The sequence below is a fragment of the Melanerpes formicivorus genome, unplaced genomic scaffold (assembly GCF_026170545.1).
Source record: "Melanerpes formicivorus ecotype bairdi unplaced genomic scaffold, bMelFor1.0.p_v2 SCAF_62, whole genome shotgun sequence".
NCBI lineage: Eukaryota > Metazoa > Chordata > Aves > Piciformes > Picidae > Melanerpes > Melanerpes formicivorus.
The window spans coordinates 3,562,382-3,587,521 of NW_027142414.1; the positions used below are offsets into that span (position 1 = coordinate 3,562,382).

At 40.1% G+C, this 25,140-nt stretch overlaps 1 protein-coding gene across 16 annotated transcripts in view; it reads right to left on the reverse strand.

The window, feature by feature from the left end:
• Positions 1-25,140, reverse strand: part of NUMB (NUMB endocytic adaptor protein) — a 98,992-nt gene that overhangs the window by 50,146 nt on the left and 23,706 nt on the right. Inside the window, exon 1 of one of the 16 annotated variants that reach the window (XM_068162184.1) lies at positions 14,332-14,428. The exons of 13 other annotated variants lie outside the window; for them this stretch is intronic. The gene's annotated coding sequence lies outside the window, so the exon portion shown is untranslated. Of the gene's footprint in view, positions 1-9,300; positions 9,322-11,802; positions 11,916-14,331; positions 14,429-25,140 lie in introns of those variants that run through there. 2 more of the 16 variants (XM_068162183.1, XM_068162187.1) reach the window with 2 other exon arrangements.

Below are 25,140 nucleotides of genomic sequence, written 5' to 3' on the forward strand. Positions count from 1 at the left end.
GATTCTATTTAACATCATAAAAGCCTCATCTGTGTAATTTGTGGCAAAAAATTCCCCAACCCTAAGTGTCACAGAGTGTAATGACAGTAGAAAGAGTAGCTGACTTATGTTTTTTCTCTTGGGTTCTGCAATAGTGTTTTTCTTTAAAATCATTCTCTCCAAGCCAGAACCTTAACCCCGTAGATATACAAAAAATATGAATCTATAGGCTGGTGGGGGGGGAAGCAGCAAAACCAATCAAAACCAGACAGTTGATAAAGTCAAGTCAAATATGAGCTAAAAAAAAACCAAAAAACATTCCATCTGCAAATATGTCCTTTCCTGCCTGCGCCTCAAAAGCTAATGGATTTTTAAGATCATTCTGAGTGTTGCTTTCAAAGAACAACCTGAAATTGTTAAACCATTATATTGATTTGCCACACAGACCTGAAGCTTCTCAGACAGGTGGCAAAACCTTCTATCTTACTGATTTCAATGTTTGCATATTGAAACCATTTGGTGGTTACACAGTAGGGAGAGGCAGGCAGGAAATCTCAATGGATGTGAGGAGCATTTGGAGTGGGATAATTTTTCTGATTTAAAAAAAAAAGGAAGAGATAAAATGATACATCAAATCAGACTGCATTTAAGGTTTGGTTGGTTTTTTAAGATCACCAAGCCAAGCACAGATAAACAGATGCATACTTCCCTCCCTACTCCCTCTTCCTTTGCACTACTTTACACCTTTTGCTCAAGAGGGGATTGGACATGGCACCTGGTGCCATGGTTTAGTCATGAGGTCTGTGGTGACAGGTTGGACTTGATGACCTTTGAGGTCTCTTCCAACCTTAGTGATTCTGTGAGAATAAGCAATGGTGGTCTTTATGGGGGCAGCAGACAAGAATTTAACTGCTTCTGCTATGAAATCTCACAGGCACTAGGTTTTGAGATACTGATAGTAACATCAGATGTTTCCTTTCACAAAGTTACCAAGATTTGCTATGATCACTAAAATCAGCAACACATGATTGCTGATCAGCAATAATACATTATGAATCCACAATTACATGCTCAGTGACAATTATCACATACAGCTTGAAATGCCTGTGAATCCAATGGTCCATCCAAACTGGTTATTTATACTCCCACTAGACTCAGTGGAGAGAAAAAAAACAGTTCAGATATAGAAGCCTACTTTAAATACACATAACAATGAAAAGATCGTTCTCTAAATAGCTCAGACGTGCAAACAGATGGTTTCCACCCTTTTTGCCTAACAGCAAATTAATAATTACAACACTTCTCCATATAAGACTTTTTTAAAAAACAAAACTGTAATCAGTACAGTTGGAAGCAATACTTCAATTTTCTAACAATCTAGTCAAAATACTTGATCTTTCCAGCACCGTGAAATATTAATTCCAGCCTGCAGACAACACTTAAACCAGTATGCGCTAGTATGGAAAGGAAAACACCCCAAACCTCATTTCATTACCTGAGACAGACTGTTCCAAACTTGTAAAACTGCTTTACCTACCAACTGCACCACAAGCACTCACATCAGCATTTCTGCTTCTAGCCAAAATTAAATCTATGGTAATTTAGCACACAAGTCAAGTCTTTGGCTTAGAATATTAGGCGTTCAGCCTTACTGTACCACCTGCCTGGTCATAAAATAAGAGATCATAATTCAACTTTTTTCTGTTGGCTTTCTCTTCCCCATATCAATTCCAATTGTTAACATGAAGCTTTTATTATCTTCCATGATCAGCACAGATATTCTGCTACAGTACAGACAAGTACTACAAACGAACGTATTCAAAGCCAGAACAAGCCACTGCATGTGTGTTTTCCTTACAAGTTGTACTCTCACATCTCAAAATGTATTTCAGAAAAGGCCACAATGTGTATCTCACAGTTCAAAATAGCCTTCACAGAATAATAAACAACATACACTGAATGTGTCTGTAGAATCTAGAAATTGAGATCAAAAGTGCTCCCATACTTAGTGCAGCAAAACACCTATTGAGACAAAGCTCAATCAGCCAGACATGCAAAAGACAAAGATAAGATGTATTTCAAAGCACTAGTGCCACCTTTCAAGGTCCCAGTTTATCTACACAAGACTATCACCTTCTTCCAGGCATACCAAAATCCTAAATATTCACATTCAAAATCCTAAATATTCACATTCACCAAACTCCTGTTTGGTCATTATTCATGAACAGTTCTCCCACCTAAGAGGTTCCAAAATACTGTTTATTCTAGCCCTGACCTACAAATAAATGGTCCATTTAAGAAAAAACTGCAGGAAAGCATGAAAAAGCACCTTTTATTTCAACAAAAGCTTCAAATGAAAGGATAATTACAAGCAGCATCTGCTGAGGTAAGTTAAAAGTACCTCAAGCCACCAGTCAGGCAGATTTTATCAACTTGGGCCAGGTAGGAGTTGCAGAAATACTGCATGTTGTGCTGTAACTGAGTGCCTATTAACTTTCTTTCAAACAAGCTGCCAGCTGAGACGTGGGTAAAAATGGCAAATATGTTCATTATTTGAGCAAATTCAGCTTGTGGCTTTCTTGTTCCTGTTTCTTGTTCAAATCCAGGAAGAAAGTTCAGTATTAACATCACACTGAATTACAGAGGAAAGGACAGGGAATACAGATCCCCTAAAGCTGTCCTCACATTAATTCTGCTCCTGCTACAGAAATCACGTTCCTCACTCCCGCCGTGACCTCAGGCGAAATAGGATCCCGTTTGTCATACGTGGCATCACGCTTCATCCCTTTCAGATGGTTAAACATATCCCACAGCCATGCAGCAGGCCATGTTCTTCCAGAGGGAGGTAAGGCTGCCCATGGTACCAGAGTGCAGGCGGAGCTGCCAAGAACAGCGGCAATTCAGCAGCTCTGCTGATGGCTACAGTCTTCGAGCACACTGGTCTGACTGAAGGACCTCAGCCTGGCTGGAGTTGTGCAAGCCACAGAGGTGTCTCACTTTTCTAAATCAGCTGCTGTTCACTACAGTAAAGCTGCTACAATGATCCACTGCAGCACACAGAGTTTGGTGGCAGAAAGAGTGCCAAAAAGTGCATTGCCCTAAGTAACACATGCTGGAAGACCATGCAGCTGCAGCAGCTTCTTGAATGGCATGCTGTCATCTTCCCAACTTCAAACTTCTTGGCAAAAGAACAAGGAAAGTCAAACAGGAAACAACCAGGAAAAGTGTCTTCAGCCTCACTGGGCCTCATAAAGCTTCAATCTCAACACAGACAGAAATAGCACTCAACAACCCTGAAATCCTGCACCACATGGCAGCCTTTCCATGTCTAGCACAGCACACTGCTACCAGCCACTGCTCAAAACCAGATGCAGCATGGAGCAAGCAGCAGATCAAAGCAGTCAAGTCATCACTCGCAGGAGTTTCCTCTGGATAGCATATTCAGACGCTACCGTTGCCATATTGCACACTGCCTGCTGATGGATGGTAGCAGTGGCAAGCACCAATTTTCATTCCTAGTATGAATGACTCAGACACTAGAAGCAGCATGAGCTCTATAGCCCAGGCCAGTAGAAAATTGTGCTGCTGCTGCCCAGGCTAGTAGATGAAATGATGTGCCTTGTGTTTCCATCCTGGGTCAGAGAACATCACTCCTCTACAAAAGACAGCTGCTTCCTGGGGTGGCAACTGAACTTGAAAGCAGAAGACAGGATGAAGAAAATGCAGTCTAAAAATGCCTGGCACCCAGCAGCAGGGCAGGCAAGACTCAGTGCGAAGGATACTAAATGTTGTGCTGCCAGATTCACACAACCATAAAAGTCACAACTGTGTATCTTCACCAGTGATGTCAGAATCCAGTGATTCAAGCAGCACCTTGACTAAACTCAGTTATTCTGGCAGACGACTTCATTCATAGACCACCATTTTGAACAGTGCTCTCTGCCTTCCCTTTCTCAGGCCAGAAACTACTGAAAAAATATATACTCTATTCCTTACAGGAAGTGCAGTTGTCCCTTAAACAATATGCAGCATACAAGACACTAATCATACAGATACCACTATTTAGGACACCATTAAAATTATGTGGGAGATAACACCATCTTCCTTTATGGAGAACCAATTACACATTCCTCAATTATCCTACAATTCCTCTGTGTGTATTAAACTTCACCTTATTTACAGGAGCAGAACTTGGGAGCAGGGGACACAAATAGCAAATCAGTGACATAGGAACTGTAGTGAGACAGGAAGACAGCTTACCCCACTCCAGAAAAATCAGATCTCCTAAGAAACTGGCATAATCCCTTCTTGCTGACAAGCTCCATAAGAGTGGATCTTGACCACCACCCCTGGGGATGATCAAGAATCATCTTACATACTTCTGAGATTACAAAAGCCACATGCTGCACTTGGTGCATATGGCAGAACTAAGGAAGCCCACTCAAAGTGTGTTCCAGCAGCAATCTTCACCCTGATAACTGATGGCAACCAGTGTCCCATAAACATGCATCAACAGAGCACTAAGAAACCAGAAGCTGTCTGCATGAGAATGAGTAGGGTCTCCTTATGAGGGTTTTCTAGCACTTGATGGGTACAGATATCTCACATGACTTAGAGGACAGATTTCATTTCACAGGCTGATTGCCCATCAGGTGCCACTTACCTACACTGCAGTGCCATCCTTCTACTTTGCTTATGGCCTATTCTGAATCTTCTCAGATCAAACTTCACCTCCAGAGATTATCTACACACAGCAGCATCTTAGCTGCAGCTTCCTGGAGCTGCAAGCATCACATCAATCAAACAGCTGCCACTATTAAAGACAGTGGTCTCCCCCAGGAGTATTCTGTTCAGAAAAAGGTTCTCAGACAAGAGCCATGGAGCAACTCATCTCTCTGTAAAAGGCTTCTTTTAACATTTGTAGCAGCCTGGCTTACCACTATAGAAAGATACTGAAGGTATTTATTTATATAAAGCCCTCCCTTCTAAATACCACCACAGTTTTCACAACACAGACTTGAGAAGGTAGATTCCTACTCAGAAAGAGCAGCACTGCTGAACTCTTACACATTAGGAGGAGAAAAAGCCAAGTAGCTGTTAAATATCTTTTTCTGGGCAATTTAGTCCCACGACAGTAAAGCTATGCAAGTGTCTAGAAGCATTTGAATTACATGCTTCAAAAAAAAAAAACTTTTGGAAGCCACAAGCCACCTTTCTTCAAATTTCATATCAAGCATATTTAACAGTTATGCTAAACAAATTTTTCCCAGTGGTTCAAAATTGATAAACTCACAAATATTACCCAAAAAAGAAGAATTATCAATGCAATAACATGTTCTTCAGTTATCTGCACTCAATAGTTTACATAAATAAGCCTTCTTCAATGACATTTATTTAGTCATTCCATCTTTCCTGTAAAGGAGAGAGAAAGTAGCTGAACAAGTTCAGAATTCTTAGTGGGGTTTATATTCTTGTCATTCCCTCACTATGAGAAAATACTCTATACAGGTCACATTTTCAAAATTGAGGGTCTATTCTTCCACCTCTTTCTCTTGTGAAATAGGACCACTGGAAGTTGTCCTCCAGCACTACTTATGCAGGGCTTACATTAAAAAAAAAAATTCTGTAGAGCACACAGTGCCTGACTACACAAACTGATAGAATTTTCATAGCCTTTCCAAGTCTTGAATTTGAGTGACATCAACACTATTAAGTGACAATAATTTCCAGTACACTCACATTCACGCTGTCTGTTGGGTGTTCCTTGTCACAAGAAAGGGCTGCAGTCCATGCATCATCTCTGACAGCTACCGTGGGTTTTATTTTACCATGCTCATTTTCTCTCCCATACTTAGTCCTTCTGTGTTCAACCTTGACTCACAGCTGAGTCCTGTCTTGTTCAGTCAAGCTGCAGTTCAGAAGCTTCTCAAGATTAAACATCACAGTTACACTGACTGGAAACAGACTTACTAGTGTTACAAGACAAAACCTCCTTAACTCCAAGTCTACGGCAGAAAGAATAGGAGGAAATTCAGTGTACCCAGGATTCTAAACCCCAGAGTTAAAAAGCAACTACAACTATGGACATTTTTATCCCTATGACTCACAACATATTTAGAATGTATTGAGATTGTGAACTGCACAAAGTAGTTCTGGGCTTCCTTATTACTCATGTAACTCCTCCCTCCTTCAAATCTTACCCCAAAAAAAAAATAAAATAATAATAATTCAGTCTGGAATGAAATGCTTTTCATAGCCTCCAACATGAACCTCTAAACTGTGACAGGCTGCTGTAACAATGCCAAGATAACTGAGGCTATCTTGGATTGTCCTACAACCACACCCAAGAATGCAGCACATGCCAAAACTCAACAGTTGGTCACTGACGTAGGCACAGGAGGAATCACAATGAGAACTGAATCAGTTGCTCACCACTGGAATAATAAATTTGGCAGGTTTGCTATAAATAGATAGTTCTGTAGATATAGGAGGAGATTGGAGCCCTAAGTAGGAGATCCAAATGCTAATTACACACTGAGTTACATTTCAGCAATATAAAATTAAGGCGGATGAGGACATTCAGGAAATGGTCTGCTTCGAGGCATACAGCCTGCACATTCTGAACTCTCATGAAAACAGCAAATGAAAGATGAGGCTGTGAAGAAATCAGGGATTTGAGCTGTAAACTCCCCCATACATTACACACAATCCTGTCACTGAATTTATCTTTTCTAGGTAAAACAAAATTAGTTGGGGGGGAAAAAAAACAACGCATTAGCTGGTAGCAGATTGTCCTGAAACACAAAGACATAAGGATGAAGACAAAACTCCAGTGTCTAATGTATCACAGTAACACAGCATCACCAAGGTTGGAAGAGACCTTAAAGATCGTGAAGTCCAACCTGTCACCACAGACCTCATGACTAAACCATAGCACCAAGTGCCACATCCAATCCCCTCTTGAACACCTCCAGGGATGGGGACTCCACCACCTCCCTGGGCAGCACATTCCAATGGCTAACAACTCTCTCTGTGAAGAACTTTCTCCTCACCTCAAGCCTAAACTTCCCCTGGAGCAGCTTGAGACTGTGTCCTCTCGTTCTGGTGCTGGTTGCTAGAGAGAAAAGACTAACTCCCTCGTGGCTACAACTATCCTTCAGGTAGTTGGAGAAAGCACTAAGGTCTCCCCTGAGCCTCCTCCAGGCTAAACAATCCCAGCTCCCTCAGCCTTTCCTCATAGGGCTTGTGCTCAAGGCCTCTCCCCAGCCTTGTTGCCCTTCTCTGGACACATTCAAGTGTCTCAATGTCCTTCTTAAACTGAGGGGCCCTGCTAAGTCAAGGGCTGGTTTTGTCCTGTAAACCCAACTCTACTGAAGGGGCATTTCCATGTTTTCTGTCTAAGACCTGAAGTGTCTCTGCTTCCTTCCTATCCTGCTTCTGCAGTGAAAAACCATAATATAGGTTACTAACTGGACAATAAAATCAGACTGCATACACGTTTATTCACATTAACTTCTATAATTCCTGATCTAGTGGCAATTTCCCAGTTAATTGAAATTAATCTTTTAACAGCTTCTGTATGTCAAACAGCCTGAGTTAAAAACTGGACATCATAGCTGGACCAGATAATCCAGTTCCATCCTTCCTTATTATCTAGTAAGGCAAAAGATCCAAAATGATTTGGCTGATCATGTAAATTAACTTCACAGGACATAACTAAGATCTGCCCATGCTTAAGATAATATTCATAGATGAACACACACACACCATTTGCTCCAGGTTTTGCAGTTTAAATGCTTTTACTCAAGAGTGGGTTGGGTTTTCTGCTGGTTTTTTTGGGGGGTAGTGGGTTGTGGCAAGGAATATTGTCCTACTGAGAATATTTTCACTTTTCAAAGTATTCTCTGTAGTTAAGTGAGTTTTCTACTGAGAAGGATTTTTGTAGATTTTGTTACTGTTAAGGCCCTCTTCTGCAAGCCACCCTGTACTTATGAAAAACAGTCTGAAGAGAGTCAGTCAGGATATCTAAAGCAAGCTTGTAAATTCTTTTCCTCAAGGGGTAGAAGGGTGTGGATTGTGCAGGACACAGATATTTAACATACCGATTTCCCTGATACAAGAAAGAAGGCTGGAAACCAGTCTTTAAATATTGAACAGTCCTGAGGTTCACAGTAGAAGGCTATATATCTTGCTGGATAATAATACTAACTTACACTGGTAAAACTGAAACAGCTACACATAAAGCTCTCAGCAGATTTCTCCTTCTCTCTACAGGGAGACTCTGGAAGAGACCAAGAAAACTGCAATACACCAGCAAGAGCCAACTGAACACCTCTGTAAAACATTAGCATCCCAGGTTGATGCACATTATGTAAAGTTAACCCATGCTCAGCCTGGCACAAAAGCAGGACCTAGTCCTCTGGCTCCAATTCTCCTTTATACAATTATTTTGCTAATGGAGAAGAAAATAAACAAGCACTTTTCAAAGACAAAGTTACCCACAGGTTATGGGAACAGGCAATGTGTCTCAGTATTACTATGTATTATGTCAAGTCCAAAGAGGAAAATAGTGAAGTAAATAAGAAATAAAACATGAATAAAAAGAAATTACTTCATCATTAACATAGCTATTGCTAAATGACACCTTATCTAGCTTAAGGTAGCTAATTATTGACAGGCATCACAGAAGAAATACATTTGGATTAGAAGTGCAAATCTTAATAGCATTACAGACCAACTTATTGAGCATGATGTTTACAATCCAAGCAAGGCTCAAATCTTCAAACCAGAGGAATGTTCAAATAGATCTACTACATACAGTGTAAAAAAGCTGTTTCAACATATCAGTAAGTGGTACCTGATTTTCTGTACCTACTGTACGAAGTAGAAGATTCCCCCTGTAAATACAATTATAAAGATCTCATTACATTTCAAGGTTGTAGTAGAAATGAGTTCAGGGAACTTCAAAAGAACTTCCACACAATGTTCTCAGCTATGATAAGATGTACACTTACAATCTTCCATAGAATCCCTCAAATTTTAGAGCTCACAAAATCCTAAGGTAAAAAGATGTGGTATTCAAGTTTTAAGAAACAGAGAAGCTCAGCAGCCTAGTTTAGGGAATAAACACATCACTCAACAGGTGAAAGCAGAACCAACCAAGAGTATGTTTTCATCTCTAATTCCATCAGGAGTGCTAACAAAACCCTCCTCTAGTAATTTAAATCTAGTCCACCCCTTATCTGAAAAGAAATGCCTCCTTTGAAACACTGACTTTTACCTACAGAATTAAATTATTGGTTTTATTAGTACTTAACTTACCATTTGAAAAAATGTCTGTTGTTTTAGGAAGTCCACTGATTACTACCCACAGAGTTGGGCTGGCTACACTACACACAAATAAATTAAGGTGATCTAATTCTCCAAAAGTCAGAGCATGAAATGAAACCTCTGCAGGACAGAAAGCATGAAGTGAGAAGGCAGCTGTGACACTGGCTTCATTGGACAGACTGCCCCAAGACACTCCCTGCAAATTCTCTTTGCCGCCCACATCTCCTTGTGTTAGGTACACAGATGTGACATACAACAGGAAGGGCCTGGACAGCCTTCATTCTGGGTCAGGTATGCTGAAATGCTTCTGGGAAACCTGAACAAACTTGACATGGCCTTGGGTAAAAAATTAAGGCTATGTCCAAGGTATCAAACTCAGATCTGTATGACACTGCCCTGCACCCAGACCAGTGTCATCTTCAGCTGTCTGGTTTTGCATAGGTTTTGGTAGCATGTGCATCAGCTCTGAGACACCCGACTCCAAAGCAAACCTTTCGTAAGGGACTACTACAATCATAAAGCATTAGGACATCTCTATGGGAAGCAGTAGCTATATCCTGCTGCAGAAGCTAGCACAGCTTACCTTGACTGCCATTTATTACCTTCATTCAGAAGCAGCACTGACACTGTCTATATAAAATTAAAAATACAGTGTACTCAAAACTCTTGGGGTTTTGTTCTGCAGTTAGTGTGCTCAATAAAGTCCATTCTTGCGTGACAGAGAATGGACACTGGTGGTTTTTAGCAGGCAATAACAGGCCTCTTTAGTACAACAGCTTAACCAAGACCTTCATGACACCATGCCTTTTCTGGAAAGCCTGAGCAATTGCATCAGTGGGACAGGCCACCACAGGTTCCTTGCTCTCTACAGGAGATACCTCATTTCCCTCTGCATTAAGGCATATGCAAGGCTTGGCCAGCTCCAGCTGTGTTCACTGATAACCTAAGAAAAACTTGCAAAAACAACTGGCAAGCAGCAGGGTAATATCTGAAGTGAACCATTTTAAATTGCCTTGTATATGTAAACGGCATAGTATGCTGAGTTCCATAAACTGAATCAAGTGTTATTTGTGAACCCTGCTTTCACCCTGGCGGCCAAGTTGGTCCCATGACTGACAGCTACTTGACTCTTCAGCAGACACCTATAAAAATAACTGTACAGAACAAAGGATCTCAAGGTAGACTACTAAGAGAGTTACAAGCCCCAAGAGCAGAAAGTTTCAGCCTGTTCCAAAGGAGTGCAACACTTAATGGAAGCACAGAGGGCTACAATTACACAGTTAACTCCCAATATACTTTTTAGGTTTTTTTACAAGGTTAGTGATGGAAAAATTCACCTGCCCTGAGAAAGAAGCCAAAATTGAAATTAAGGCAGTCAGGAAGATATTCCCAGAATGTCTCACTTCATCCTTAAATTACAAGAGTTTTTATCCCCCCCCAGTCAATCCCCACATTAAATATTCAGTTGACATAGTTTAGCTAGACGTCTCTGGGAAAGGGGGTCTGCAAATGCTTGCAAATACTTTGTTTTTTACATGTCAGAACCAAAAAGACAGTATTTAGTTATAAGTACAAGGGTTGGTAGTTATATATAGTTGTTGGCATACACCAGCCTTCTGCATTTTTGTCCAGTTTTCTTATATAAACTTACCCTATCACGCCAAGTGTGAGCTAATGCTACTACACTGGATTAAAAGTACATGAGTATGAGCTATTACTGGGTTTAGAGACATCAAGTAACAAGATGCACATGGTGTAGGAGAGGAATAATTATCCACCTGAAAAAGAGAGAACACCCAGCTGCAAAGAGCCTGCTTCAAAGACAGCAGAAGCATGAGGATTCCCAGGCACCAGATCTGTTACTGTAGATTCTGCTGTCATACCCTTAGATGCACCACCCTTACTAAACATGCTGCTGCATGAGAAGGAAAAGTTCATTATCATATAAATGCCTCTTTTTCTAGATATGTTCTCTAAAATATCCCATCCCTTTTCAATTGCATGTGCAATTATTTGATAAGAGCACTTCTCCAGATTACTACTCCTCATATGAAGCCATTAAACAGCCCCAAATCAGCAGAACTATATTGCTACAACTGGAGAAGTGATTTTTGCTTCGTAGTTGTATCAAATCTAATCTCTTGTAGAAAAAAAAAAAAATAAAAGCTTTAAATTCAATACCTGGATCTTATTTTAAGATAAGAATTTATGCTCTGATCTTAACATTGAAAAATGAATGCTCATTGTTGATTTTTTTTTTTTAAACTAGGAAAAGGATTTTTTTAGATGTCCCAAATTCTGACTACCTAATGACAGAAGAGTAACCTCATGATGAATTTATGCCTACACACAAAGAAATGGGAAAGTGCTTTCAACTAGTGCTACATGAGGTGATAAATTACATTTGGAATTTTTGGCCCTTAAGAGATTTCTCAATGTTGAAAAAGCCATCATAGAAAAAACCCCACACAAACTATAACAAGTTATACTTACTATGTAAGAGATCAGCAGCAATTTGGAGGTTGCTTCATTTTTATATAGCCAAAGATATTAAGCTCACTATGCAGCATCTAATGTACACTCCACATCCAGTTCATTTGACCAGTTCAGTTTACTGGCTGATACAAAAGGCTTTTATCACATCTGCACCCTTTCCTGCAAGGAGGAGGCACATCTTTATCTAAACTGAGCTAAGCAGGATGAATGGGTTTAAAAAGGAAACATTACTCAGCCTTACTGGTATTTTATCTCTCAAGATCTCTTAATTAGAGAGTGATCTGAAGTTTATCATGGCATCTGCTCAACCCTATCAAAAGACTGGTTATTCACCTTGGGGAAAAAAAAAAAAGGTTTGCTGGGCTTCTGTGGTAGTTCAACACAAGTCTAAAGTACTTTGTGTTATGGTAGGAAAGAGCAGAATAAGCAAAACAAGCCCTTTCTTCAAGTTGTATAAAAGTTGTGGTGGAGGGAAGAGGAGGGAATAAACCAATGCTTTAATAACAGTGCTTCAAGTTTCTGTCAAAGACGTGTAAAAAGTACACAAATGTACACTGAAGAACATTAGTTGATGTAAACATCATTGGGGTATAAAACAATCTCTAAGACTCTTGAGGGGAAAAAAGTGCTGCTGGAAGATTCACAAAATCATCACTCCTGTTTGGAAAATGCAAGGGAACCTGCTCAACTTGGAAAGATGCAGTTTTAATGCCAAAATGAAGTACTGAAGGGTTAAACTCAGGGAGCAGAACTTCAAGCACTGCTCAGCTTACACTGCTGTTCTCATGGACAGCAATGGTGGTTGGGAGGTGGGAGGAGAAGCAGCATATATTCTTCATTTTGAGAATCCAAAAGCAATTCTTACAGTTACACAATTTAAGTCAAGCTTTAGGGAACACCATTTGACCACTTCCCAAAACCTGGGGAAGCAGAGGCCATGACTCCAAGGCAACATCTTCATAGCACAGAGAACCCACATACCACTACTTATTCTATAATTAAACACCAAAACAAGACACTGCTATGAACACAATGTCTCTGACAACATATCGCAGTACCACATTCAGATGGACACTGAAATATCCTTTTGGATAACTGAACTCCATCTAATCTGGAGTTGGTATTTCCTGGCCAATGATGACTAACTCCTCTAAATCATCATTAAGTATCAGGAAATACCCGCCCCCAACATCAAGTATTATTTCACAAGTAATAACAAAGCGTTCTGTTCTGAACACACTAAAAAACAACCAAGTGAAATAGCCTATAGGCAAACATGAAGAGGAAAAATAACAAAAATAACCACAAACACCACACTTTTCACCAAATACCCAAAGTATAAAATCAAGTCCTAATATTACTGTAAAGCATAAGTTAGGGTCAGACTTCCAGCTCACTTAATCTACTCCATTTCCATTTCACTACAGAATAATGCCAGGCTCATATAGAGTCTTATCTCACTCCATTCACATACAAGAATGCTTCCTGAATTAAATTGATCCAAATCACTACTGTGCCTGACATTATGGATTAAAGAAGTGCTCGGTCTGGTACTGTATGTACTTTGTACAGTGAAGACAAAGGTCTACAGAGAGCCCAGCACAGCTCTGCTGTGCCCTTCCATCACAGCTTCCCAGGTGGACTGCCCTCTGCCCCAGCCAATTCCAATCCTCAGCAACCCGCGCCAAGAACGGAGACAGAGCAAAGTGCCTCCCTGCAAACTCCAGGCTTAAGGAGCATTCATGCTTTTTCATTTCCATTTTCTGTTCCATTAAAAACAGCAGAGGAAAGAAAGCACTTCTCAGCTAAAAATAATTTTTAAAGCGATCAGCCCATGGTATCAATCCAGTAAGTGAAAGGCAACATCACATTTATATTCAGGACGGCTCAGCAGTGGGCAATTGTCCTCCTGATTTCTGTAGAAACCAAAATTAAAGGCTCTCAGTAGGAAAGTCACAGCTATCATCCCTTATTCCCCATCTCCCTGAAGGTACTAATAGAAAGTTTTCATTACAGCAGTCAACACACCACTATGTTGTGAATATTCAATCGAATCCAAATAGCCTACCCACCCTGCCTGCCAATATTTCCTCTCCTATTCTTTTGCCATCCTTTTTCCCTTTTAAATGGAAAAGATTTGCTTTACATATGTCACGAGTACACCAGAATTAAGTCTACTTTACTTAGAATGTCAAAATAATGATAAACCCTTATCAAATTGCTAGGTGCCATTAATTACTGAATAATTTTTCCATTAGAATTCCATGTATTTAGCTTAAGTTGGTATGTGGCTTTCTGCAAGTCAGCCACTTCTTAATTAAACCCTAAATTCCTAGCAAGTATCAGTACCTAAAACCCTGAAGCAAATCTGCAGCTTTGTATCAACAATGATTTTGTTTCAAAGGACATTCTACAGTCTACTGCCTGAATAAAGCAGCTTGTTTTTTCAAACATGAAAGAAATCAAACCTCTTATGAAAATTTTTATTCATTCCCAACCCTCCTCCCAAAAGAGCCAACCACTTACCAAACCACTGCATTAGATCTTCTGGCAGCTCTTTCACTTGTGATCAGAGACTGGATTTACATTCAGACCTTGGGACGGTGGGTGAGGGGTAAGCAATAGCACAGCACACAACCCCTCCTTCACCATTTCATTTCCATTTACAAAAATACCAGTCTGAAAGTGTGTTGTATGTCATCAGTAAAATAGGATTCAGCATTTTTGGAGAGCAGTTGCAGGACAGGTTTTCTAGACCAGCACTCCCATAAGAAGAGTGCTCTGTCTGGAGAAACACATAAAACTGGAGGGAGGTTCAGAATTTAGTGTGCAGACCAGTGAGGAGTAACCCTTATCTTCATGAGCACCTCCCACATTCTTTGTGTCAAGTAGCTCTTGAAATGTTACATCTATGCCCATGAAATTAAACTACTGACACCCCTTCCAGCTGGGAAACCTACGTAATGAGCAGCAGTAATCCAAGTAATCTGTAATGGGCAGCAGTAGTCCAAGTAATCCAGAAGCAGTGGCACCTAACACCACCTGACATCTCCATAGACACAGAAGGGAGCTGCTTCATAGAAGAACGTTAACAAGAAGACTTCCAGCAGAAAACATAGCTTTAGGAACAAATTAAAAAAATCCCATAAACCCAGCTCTCTAATGCTACTATAAAGCTGTTTACTAGTCAGTCAAGATAGATGTGTACGATATAAATTAAGAGTTATGATTTGGGAGGAGAAGATGACCAAAAAAAGAAAGAAAGGGGGGAAAAAAGGGAAAACCAAACAAAAACCACCCAAAATATCTTGCCACGTTTATAACAGCTGTCACATGGACAACAACCACCTGCTAAATCATACCTACAAACCAAGGGTAGAGTTTTAAACTCAGTAGTACAAAGTTCTTCAAGAAATTGAGCATTCATAAGATTACAGCTTTGCACACTCTCCAGTTTACAACATGGACTTTGTAATGGTTTCAGACTTCTGTAGTGACGTGTTTGAGTACACAACAATATGAGGAAGTGTTCTAGCAGATATCCCTCCTCTTTGCAGACAATCACATATCAAAGGTGCATCATTGTTTAAAATGGCTCCAGTTCTTAAGGATGAAGACCCCTGTCCTGTCTTGACCTCAAGGGAGGGACACACTGTCCTCCAAAACATCCTGTCAGGAAAGCAGTAACAAGCGTGGAAATGTGGAGATTAGGATAATAAATACAGGTTTGCTGGTTACTTACTTTGGCTTCCAAAAAATTGTCTAAGAACACCGAGGCTTTTCTAATCAAGTCTTGCCCACTTCAGAAATCCTGGTGAACACATCCACTTCTACAGCTGCAGGGAACTCAGAACAATGTATTTGTTAAGCTCCCCATGAGGCGGCCTTGCGCAAGAGCTTTCATTTGTTACATTCATTCTGGTTTGAAGTTACATGTTTCCTGAAATTGGTTCAGCAGAATAAAATAGTTATTTGCTATTTCTTCCACCATCAAGATTTGGAATTTATCAAAATATATCCAGGTCTGCTCACTAGGAAAACTGCACTCATCGGTTTAGGAAAGATGGGATGTTTACTGGGTTTGTGGCTTTTTATGTGTTTCCCTTCTTAGGATTACAAGGAGAAGCCCATGACATAAGGAACAAAACCAACAAGTAGTTTGATCATTATCCCTGTTTCTTAGTACTAGCACCAAGTCCTCACAAAACAAGCTGTTTAGGTCAATAACAAACTGCAGGGCTTCTAAAAGAACTGGTAATATTTTACCCTCTGAAATAAAATTATTGCCATACTGGTCAAGAAGTCTTGCCTTCTCAAGCACACCATTAACAAAAAGACAGAGCCAGACTATTTGAATGACTACTTCCAATGTGGTTTTACCATGGTTTTATTATCGTACCTTTACACTTATGTACCATTTCTCCAAAGGTGAAGTACTAGCTCCACATTTTTCTTGAAATTTATGCAAATGGAGAACATAATTTCCATCTTTGTTTTGTCTTTTGTTTTTTGAAGTGAAATGCCTACTGACAACTACATAAAAGCTTCATTCAGTGAGATTTGGGTTAGCGTTAGAAAGCCTTAAAAATGTTTACTGGAGACAGCTGGATGAACTTGCTCTCATATTTAGTTCAATTACCAAGTGTCAGCAATCAGTTTGCATTTCTAGATATGTTCATTTGAAACAGGGACAGGGGAGGGGGGGAAAAAAGGGTTGGCAGATGAGATGTCAAACAGTTAATGTTTTTCCACCCCTCTCACGCTCTTCATACATTAGAAAAAATGCATTATTTCAGTTTTTAACAGCAGCTTGAAGTAACAGCTAAAAATCTGAGGGACAGAATCTCATTTTGTCAAACAGCTAAGAGAATTGTGCAAGCGATACACAGCAAAACACAGAGCCAAGTCAGAGAGTCAGATCTGCGCTTGCGTGTATGAAATTGTAGTCCAAACAGCAAAGCACACTTACAGACTCTGCTTTTTACTCAATGACAAAGCAAATCACATAATCCAGACTGAGTAAACCAGAGGTAAAGATTTACAGATCCTGGTTATGTTCTTTATTTTATACACAAACACATACACACACACACACTTTCCTATAAAGCAAAGCAAGACCAAGATCTTTACCTTTCAGGAGCCAAGAGTATTGCCACATACACAGATGCTATTTGAAATAGCAGTACAATAACTTGGTAGATGAAAAAGATTCATAAACATAAATTTTTAGAAGATATAGCTATATCATGAGTTACTATTTAGGCTTTGTATGAACTTGCGGCAGTACATTTTGGTTTTTTCCTAAGAGTTGTTGCAAAACTGGTTTGCTTTCACTGTAGTTTTAGGGTTCAGCTTAAACTGCACTGAGCAAAATCAAAGTGCAAAAATGAGCTCTTGAGGTTCAATTTCAGAATGAGCAAAGTTAATAGAAAAAAAAAACACCCTCAGCTGAATGCTTTACAACCTCCTGCACTGCTTCCGTGCTTGTAAAGCTATGGTTTACACATTACATGGTGCCATGATTCCCCCTCTGTTAAGTCATTACTTAACTGCATCACCACTTCAGAATCCTCAGCAAACTATGTCACAGGCACCTACTGGGGAGCTGACTGACTACTGTCCCTTTAAAAAAGAAAACCACCCTGTTAAACTCCTGCTTGAATCTAGACATCTGGAACCAAGTATATACATAAGGAGTAACTATGCAGCTGCAACAGTATAAATATTTTCCTTATCAATTCCCTGGCACAAGCATCTCAAAATTCTGAGATATAAATAAAACTAAGGTTACACAGGCAGATGGTCTTCTAGAATTTGGGTATCCACATTAGGGGTGAGTGAAAGGTATTCCAGGGCAAACATACAGCCTCATCTTGGATCAAAACTTCTGGGGTGGGGATGACATCTCCTTAAACTGGCACAATGATTATCACTAATTTTGCCATAAGAATTTCTGGCATCCACTTCAAATAACGATCTAGCAGACAACACAGACTCCAGCCCACAGTATTAGGATTAAAACAGGAACCTCTTTCCCTTAACATATTCCTTCCAACAAGGATTATGTAAGCAATTGCCAGGCTGATTGCAATTGATTGCAGTATTATGATGCATAGGCACTTAGGTACTATTTGTCAACAGAAAATGCTGCAACAAATTCAAGTCTTCCGAGGTCAGATTTATAAGCAATCTTGAGAATGCCCCTTTTAAAAGCAGTTATAAAGCAGGACCATGGAATCCATAAAGTATATGGAACAATATTGCTAAATTCAGTTGACTAGATTTTTCTTTTTTTGTTGTTAATCTCTGGCCAACCAGCCTGCCTTCTGCCTTCTGATCCAAACTCCTCATATTCGTGCAGCTTCATTATCTAAATGAAGACATGGCTATCACTCACTACTAAAACCCGCTCTTAGCTGTGCCAAGCCAACATAAGTAAAAACATAACCCAAGGAGCCCATTAGGGTGTTGTATATACAGGTGACTATCTGGGTCAAGTATTAGTGGCAACAAGTTTGTTGTCTGTTGGGTTTTTCTTCCCCCCCCATAATCACATTAATCAAGCTTTTTCCCCTTCCCTCTCATTTTAGTTATGTGGATAAATATCTCCATTATGGAGACTAACTTTACTTTCAAAGCTTGTGATGTCTTTTTCAGTCATACACCACCTTTCAGGAAAGAACAAGGCCACTGAAAGATGTCACACTCTCAAGGCCACGATGAAGATGTATAACAGATCAGCACAAACCTCTGAATAACACACATTGAGCATCATTTTTATAGCTACTCTGTTTTTCTCCTGAAGCTTGTGAACAATTATCTGCTTTTAAAATCAGATGCAGCGCTGATGTTACAAACCTCCTGTTTTTCACTCCTTCAAGCAAGTACAGCTACATTAGAATTTTGCTTTCTAAGGTTTATGAAAATCTTCCAGAATTCACACAATCCCTACTTACTGGGCAAGTTTGGGTGTGACAATTAATCCAGGTCACCTTCTTCAAGTCCTTATTCTGGACTCAAATTTCTTGCATCAAATGCTCTATACAGCTACATACAAGATGCTTAACAGACACCAACAGTTCTATTAGAGCTATTTTAGTTACCCATAAACACAGATAACTTGAGAAGTCTTTTCCTAGTTCTCCTCTCAGCCTTCATGCTCAAATGCTTTGCCTCTTCACAATCCTCTTTTTGAGCAACCACTTACCCCAGCTAAAACACTTCTAAAGATAAGAACTGCAAACCAAGACTATGTGAACATCTGAAATCTTGAAAAGAGACGTGCTTAGGCAAACTAACATGAAGGGGCAACACTAGCCTTGAAGACTTAAAAACAGGTGAACAAGATGTTGCATTTTAACAAAGAAATAACTTATAAACCAAGTGCAACTTGTAGCAGCAGGTCCCAGGGTACTGAACACAACAGACAGCGGGTTCATCAACACAAGGCTAGATAGAAGTGACCCTTTAAGTTATCACAGGATAAATCACTACATCAGCTGCGATAAAAACCACTTTCACATTCCTTACTTCATTGAACTCTGACATGAAGTCATTGAAATAATGCTCCAGAGCTGTTGAAAATTGCCTTCTTGACATTTTGAGTATCCTTAAAATAAATGTTTTAGTTTTGCTATCACATTCTTCTCTAGGACTCTGATAGCTCTCTCCAAACAGTTCTGCATATTTTCAGTCTAATCACCATGCTTAAATAGCAGTATGCAGCCCAAGTACAAGCAGTCTGCCAATGGCTGGCAACAGTAGGAAAAGAAGTGCAGGGATGATGGTGCCAGAATGCAGATGTCCATCTAGCAGATTTGCTTGTTGAACTTTTTGGAACACAAGATTCACATCAACCCATTTCTCTTCAGCCCATCAAGGTCCCTTTGAATGTCAGCACAACTGTTTGTTGTGCCATCCACTCCTCCCAGTTTTGTATCATCTGCAGACTTGCTGAGGGGTGCATGTCCCATCATTCAGGTATTAATAAAGATACTAAATAACCCAGACCCTACTATCAACCCTTGGGATACACCACTAGAAAGTGGCCCCCAGGTGGTTTTTGTGCCACCACTCACAACCCTTTCAGGCCAGCATTTCAGACAGTTTGCAAACCACCTCACTATCTAGCCTGTACATCATCAGCTAGACTGTCAATAAGGGTGTTAAGGAAGACTATGTCAAATGCATTGTTTAAGTCAAAGAGTATCAACTGCTCTTTCCTCATCCACCAACCCTGTCATTCCAACACAGAAGTCTCACAGCTAGGTCAAGCACAATTTCTCCTCTGTAAATCCATGATGACTATTGCTAATCATCTTCTTGTCCATCTTATGTTTGGAGATGGCTTCAGAGAAGAATTTCCTCCATCATCTTAACAAGAATCAAGGTAAGGCTGGTCAGTCTGGAAATCCCCAGACTCTCTTGCCCTTCTTGGAGGCAAAAGTGAGATTCAATTTCTCCCATATTCTATTGTCACAGCCTTTCAAGAATAATTAAGACTAGCTTTGCTAAGACATCAGCTCCCCTCAACACACATAGGTGCATTCTGTCAGGTCTCGCAGACTTTCTTACAGCAAATCTAGTTAAATGTTCCCTTACTTGGTGCTTTACTGCTGAGGTCAAGTTTTCATTGCTCCAGACCTTCCCACTAATCTGAGGCCTCAGAAAGCAAATCTTACCAAAAAAGACCAAGGCAAAAAAGGCTTCAAGTACCTCAGCTTTTTCCGTGTTTTCCCTAGTCTTCCTTTGGCTGTTGACGCATTTGCAGAAGCCCTTCATGCCCCTGAACGCTTACCTGAAAAAATTAGGTCCAAAGCCACTCCCAGTCATATCATTTCTACATACCATTACTGTCATTCCTCCTACACACAAAAGCAGGAGGTGCAGGTGAGTTCAGATTCAAAAAGTTACAAAAACAAGGGAAAAGGCACACCTCTTCTGTGAAGAAAGGCTGAGACAACTGAGGTTGTTCAGCCTGGAGAAGAGAAGGCTGCAATGACACCTGTTTGCAGCCTTTCGGTATACAAAGGGGCCTATAACAAAGATGGGGACAATCCTTTTAGCAGAGCCTGTTGTACAGGACAAGAGGTGATGGGTTTGAACTAAAAAAAGGAAAGATATAGACTAACTCTATAGACTTTTTTTTTAACACAGTAAGGGTGTTGAAACACTGGCACAGGTTGCCCAGAGAGGTGGTAGATGCCCCATCCATGGAACCATTCCAGGTCAGGTTGGATAGGACTCTGAGAAGCCTGGTCAAGTTGAAGATGTCTCTGCTCGTTGCAGGAAGGTTGGACTAGATGACCTTTAAAGGTCCCTTACAACACATTCTGGGATTCTACAGTTCTACAGCATTTCCTAAATACCTTATTGGGCGTATACTAACTTAACCATGTTAACACAACACAAATCAAAGAAACTTTAATCAACTGGTTAGAATCAGCTCCAAATTGCCCCTCTACCCTGCTTAACCTTACAACACAAGCATCATGCTAATGATGGCTAAGTTTGCTCCTGCAATCAAAAATAGCTAGCCTGATTGACAGATGTGATAGGCAGTGGAAGGAACGTGATTAGGTAGCGAGACAGATGTCTCCTCAACAGTAGCACAACTTCCCTGTTTATAACTGTGATGAAAGTGAATTGTTAATTTCAGGAAACTGAAATGATGCATCCCCATGGTTATGTATTCTGGTGCTTTAGAACATACCCCTCTTTCATCTTATGTATCAAGTCAGACCTTACAGCCTGCCTTATGTTTCTAGGGCACAGCACTGTCATACATGCACCAAGAGGTGAAGTGTTAGAACAGATAATTTAAACAACTCACTAGGTCTGGATAGCATGCATTAAAGAGCTCTGACTGTACACAGCAAATGACTGAGCTGCTAACATGCACGTACTGAAGACAGCTTTTATGTCACTGGATAGTAAATGTTGCACTCACATTTAAAAGGTGCTAGAAACAGCTCTGAGAATTAGTTATGGATTCTACTTTAGGGCGATAAGCTGGCTTAAACAAGTGTCCCAAACAAACAGCAGCAGTGAAAGCTCCAGAGAAGCACAGAAGAGCTGATATTAAACAGCTTGACATCTGTCAAGACAGATGAAAATGAGATCATCTTTAGCCTCCCAAACTTAAGCCTGTCTCCAAATAACACATAATTTCAAGCCTCCTAAGTGGGACAAACAAACCCCAGTTTTGTAGAAAGTCAGATACACTTTAGCTGTTCATCAGAATTCCTGTCAACTGCATTTAGCTGAGTTGTTCAAAGATGAAAAACATAGTTGGATTTTCAGAAAGAATCTGACAGAGACTGGTAAGAAGCGTCTTGTAGGAGAAAAATATTACTGGGGTAACAAAAAGTAGCTGTAGGACTTCACACCAGCAGCTTCCCTTCCTCAAGTTCACAAGTGCCCAGCCTACCCCCGCGTCTGTACATGGCTTTCCCTGGTTAACACAACTGGAATGTTCCTTTCCTACCGCTCCTCTTCCTCCTATACTAGGTATACATTGTGCCACGCTGTTAGTGTTCTTTCACACAATCCTCAGCTGGAGGCATTCCAGCCACTCAGTCAGACACACTAACTGTTAAAGGCACAAGGAGTCTGAACAGCTCTAGAAAGAAAGAAAACCAACAGTGCATCCTTAACCAGCTCCCTATCAATCAGGGGCTCCCAAACTAATTTAACAGGTTTACCAAAAAAGACTTTGAACAAAACTTTAATTAAGTCTCTTCCAAAACAAGCACTCAGCTTGGCTCAGTGCTCTAGGTAAAACTCCAGTGCATTTACAAGTATAATCAGTTCAGTGCAGTCCTCCCTCTTTCCAACCTAAGTACTGCTATTTTTGTTTGACCCCAAACCACACTAAAACTGAAACAGCCAGCATGCAGCTGTTTCATCTACTTGACTAATTTCCATAATCAGATCAACAAAAGCAGGAATGGCAAATGAAGAAATGCTGGGAGGGGTACCTTCAGAAACAAGCAGTGAGGATTTTTCCATGTCTAAGTGTGTCAGTGAATACAAAGATCTGCCTGAGCAAGTATTTTTGCTAGTAAAAATGCATCATATCTGTACACATTAGTATTTTTTAACCTACCAGATTCAAAACTCCCCAAAACAAGTAGCAAACCAAATGAGTAATGACAAAGAATAAGGTTCTGCAAAAATCAGTATTGGTTATTTACATTATATTCATGTACTAGATAGCATTAGCTTCAATGCATTAAAACAGCAAAACTGTAGCACTTCAACACAAAATATTAAATTCTGGATGTTAACACAAGACCCATGGCACCTCAAGCCCTTCTTAATGTCAGCACACTCAAAGCTGTGTCTGTATCAGCAGAGCTCCAACCAACTATCTGAAAGCCCGACTTGAAACCTGCAATGGGTCACACACACCACTTAGCATTTCTTAGTCTAAAGTGGCATGGAAAGCAAAGACTCCACAAGTTCTTCCTGCACATATCCAGGGGCGGGAAAAAAATATGTGATCAACTGACAAGCAGCACTGTTGTTAAAGACTTCAAAATAACTACTTCTGTCCAGACACTAGGAGCATTCAGAAATTAGCAGATCTGCAGCTTCATTAGAGTTGCAGCATTTCATTTCTAAGCAAAATGTGCATTCAGAAAATCTTCAACACAGCAAAGCAAAAGTTGTTACTGGTGATCCACAGGACAGACACTCAGCTCTACCTGGATCCTTCCCTACTTTGATATCTAAAGGGAAGGACACTCGTTTACAAAACTGATAAACTTTGACTAACTAGTATACATTTTCATTCCCATCCTGCAGACCATTTCATAGTATTACTTCTCTTTCCCAAAAAGACTTTCTGTCTTTGTTACCAGTTCTCACCCTACTTATCAGCCACTGCTAAAAAAATCATCAACAAGAACGTTCAATTTGTTGTACAGGGAATGGTTTTCCTGCTTCTTATTTCTAATGACAGCAGGCCCCAAACCCAAAATTGAACTCAACAGCTCAAGGGGAAGAAAAATATTCTTAATAAGGAGTTTCTCCCCAGAACTAGAAATACCATAGGTCAGTCTTCCATATGAAAGCCAGGAACAAGCTCATCACAGCATTCCTGAGCATTAACTGGAGCACTAATAGTGACCTCTGTTAGGCTAAATTTCTCAACAGACTTGCTTAAGGACATTCTGGTTTCAGAAATATTAACATGACCAGGACAATGCTACTAAATACTACAATTTAAGTCATCACACCAGGTCACCTGTCTGCATTAAATTGCACAAAAGTGTACCATGACTTCTGTGCATACCTGATAAGACAACAACCAGCAGTAGACATTCATAAGGAGGAAAAACCAAAATAAGAAGTTTTCAGGTGCTGAATAATGGTATTTTCTGCCAGCTTCACCAACATGTACTGCTGGTTTCATTACAGCTTTACAGTTTAAAACCTCAAGACCAATATAAGCAGCACAGAAAAAAAAACTTAAAACAATCCCTACTAAATACTAGATTACAAATGAAATGAAGAAGCTGCAACCCAAATACACCTATTTTATGTTATGTTGGATAACACTGAACAAGAAAAACTGGTTTGCCCACATGGACAAAAGAAAAGTATTTCTCACCCAAGCAATGTACCCCTAACTCAGCTTCACTAAAATGAACATGCTGTTTAGTTTAGGCTTGAAAGAAATCCAGTGACTGTGTAGATTGAAGTATTCCAAGTTCCCCTTTCTGAATATACAAGGGGCAGAAAATGGCAACAGGGTTCAGTCAGCACACACTAAGATGACGGGGTGACAGAAAACCCATGCCAGCAGATCACCAAGGATTTGAGCTTAACACAGGTGAAAGGCTTATGTGATAGTGTGATATTCCAAACACCTTTGACCCCACCAATAATTTTGAGAATAAGAGTTGTCAAGGTGCAACACTTCACCAGTAAAGCTGAGGTGCTTCTTAAGCACCTCTGAACTTGCATGACAATCTCCTAGGGAAGAGATTTAGATACTTCCCCACCTCTTTTTAGTTTGTTTTGGCTTTAAGTGCCTGATGTCCCATGAAAAGTGCTGTCTGGAAGTAGCCAGATGTCTTTCATTGTCAAATCATTAGCTATCCAACTTTTTCATAAATTGTGTAACTCATTATAATAGTCATAACTGTAAAGGCATTACAGATGAGAACATCCAGAGATTAAGAGCACACTGGCAGCCAGAAACCTTGCTCCAAGGAGACATATATACACACATAGATTAGGTTGGGGTTTTTTAATGCATCATCTTTTTTTAAAGCAGCTACTTTACCAAGTTTGAAACTGTTCCTAAAATTCAATGCCACTGACTAC